The sequence below is a fragment of the Grammomys surdaster genome, unplaced genomic scaffold (assembly GCF_004785775.1).
Source record: "Grammomys surdaster isolate TR1022 unplaced genomic scaffold, NIH_TR_1.0 810, whole genome shotgun sequence".
Taxonomy (NCBI): domain Eukaryota; kingdom Metazoa; phylum Chordata; class Mammalia; order Rodentia; family Muridae; genus Grammomys; species Grammomys surdaster.
The window spans coordinates 296334-298410 of NW_021605229.1; the positions used below are offsets into that span (position 1 = coordinate 296334).

Sequence of the window (2077 nt, forward strand, 5' to 3'; positions counted from 1 at the left end):
GGGTTGCAGAGAGTTTGGTGACTGAAGGCCACCTCAAAGATCAAATGAAGTTTAGAAAACAAAACCAGTGCTATAGGTGAGGCAAAACATTAGGGTGGATCGGGTCTTCTCTCCTTATAACTAAGCTTTGAATCTGAAATGGGTGAGCCAACATTATTCTTATAGGTGTGTGAATGAACCCTATGGGGTGATTATAGACCAGCATGGTGTGTGCTGTTGAGGTCTGAGCTTCGACCAGTGGGTGTTGGTGAGAAAGTTCAATCAAAGACTCTCCTCTTAGATCTAGTGCTCTCTTTAAGCCTAGAACTGGGCACACAGCAGCTTCAGCCAGTTCACAGTGATGCTGCAAACTGCTGTCTATTCTGAGTCTTTAAATCTATTCCCTGGCTCCTACAGGTGGGAACCTGCAAAATTATACTTTACTCCTTCCATGGATAGCACCCACACTATTCTGTAGTTCAGTATGGAAGGAAGGCTGATAAACCATCTTCACCTAACCGCACAGGTGGGGATGGGGTGGGAATGGGTGGGAGACGGTGAACCCCAGTGCACCCCAGTGCACCCCATAGCTCTATTCTCTGCCGGGTGAGATGTGAAAATAGCTCGTTTAAACTTGGGACAATACTCTTTCCTCCCAAAAAAAAAACCGCAGGAAGCTGTTTCCTATTTAAAGTCGCTTGTTTACAACTGACCCAGAAATCTGCTGAGTGCTAAGCAATCCATGAAAGACGTTTGAAAACTCTTTCCCACGTCATGACAACAGCAGCTGGTGGCCACGCCCACACAATAAGTAGCCTATATCTACAGGCTATGGAAAGACTGTCTTGCTGGAGGACCCATGGCAGACCCACAGGAGAAGGCTTAAGTACAGACAGCAAACCCTGGGGGACTGTGGGTTTGTTGGGAGTACTAGTGTCCCCTATGGTACTATGGCCAAGATATCATTTCTGGGCACAGCGCCCTGAGCCACATAAGGCTTCCCTGCCTTTAGCCCCTGTTTGTGGTCACACTATACTTTGGTGTCTAGCGAGTGGCAGCTTGTTGCTCCCTGGAGAACTGGCCTGTGACATGAGATTTTGTATCTTGACCTCTCGTCTCGCTAGCGAACAGCAACCCTGTGGACTTGGGCTGAGGACAGCCTTGGGATTTGAAGGAAAAGAGCAGAGATTTCATGCTGCACACAGGCCATGCCTGTCACTAGGAGAGTAGCTGCAACCTAGCCCTGTCCCCCAGGTGAAGATCACATCATCGGAGACAATGCCCTTTTTCTGTTTCTGAGGATTTTGGGAGCTTTTCGTGGCCAATTTGAGAGAAATGAGGTGTCTGTGGGGCACAAGCAAAGATCTGGGTGATCCTCCTTCTGGATCAGTTTCTAACACTGGATTCTGGTTGTTTGTTTTTATGGAACACTTCAGGAGTTTGCAAGTCTTCCTTATACAGAGGCCATGCTAATCTTCTCTGTACTGTTCCAACATTAGTATATATTCTCCCAATGTGGTCACCCCTGGATTCTGGCCTCAGGATCTGAGCTTGGATGGAGGGGAAGGAAGCATGATATGTTTGTTTTCTTTCTTCTTGCTGTGAGAAAACACCCAACAAAAGCGTCTTAGGTAAGAAAGGTTTACTTTGGCTCACAGTTAGAGGAGACACAAACCACCACAGTGGGAAAGGCAGGAGGTAGAGGCAGTTGGTCACACTTAACTGTAGTTTGGCAGCAAAAAAGTGAACAGGACTCTAGTCTGGGTTGTTAAAATTCAAGGCCTGTGCCTAGTGACCTGCTTTCTCCAGCGAGGAAGGCTCCACCTCCTTGGAGTTCCACAACCTCACCAGACAGCACCACAGACTGGGACCAAGTGTTCGAACATGAGCCTACAGGAAATTTCAGATGCAAGCCACAACACTCAGCTAAATGTCTGGACTATTTTGTGGCAAGGAAACACGGTGGCAGCTGGGAGACAGTCAGACAGGAAGCTGGGATGAGCAGGAAGGTGGGAGCCACTGAAACTTGTAAAGCCCACCTGCCATATGCCATGCCTCCTAAAGAGTATGTGACAGGTGTCTCCCAGCACCAGATGAT

At 48.0% G+C, this 2077-nt stretch overlaps 1 non-coding gene across 1 annotated transcript; it reads right to left on the minus strand.

The window, feature by feature from the left end:
* Nucleotides 1-1395: 1395 nt before the first annotated feature.
* LOC114634026 lies at nt 1396-1499 on the minus strand. Its single transcript, XR_003713274.1, has one exon. It is a non-coding gene; the product is annotated as a U6 spliceosomal RNA (small nuclear RNA).
* Nucleotides 1500-2077: the final 578 nt, after the last annotated feature.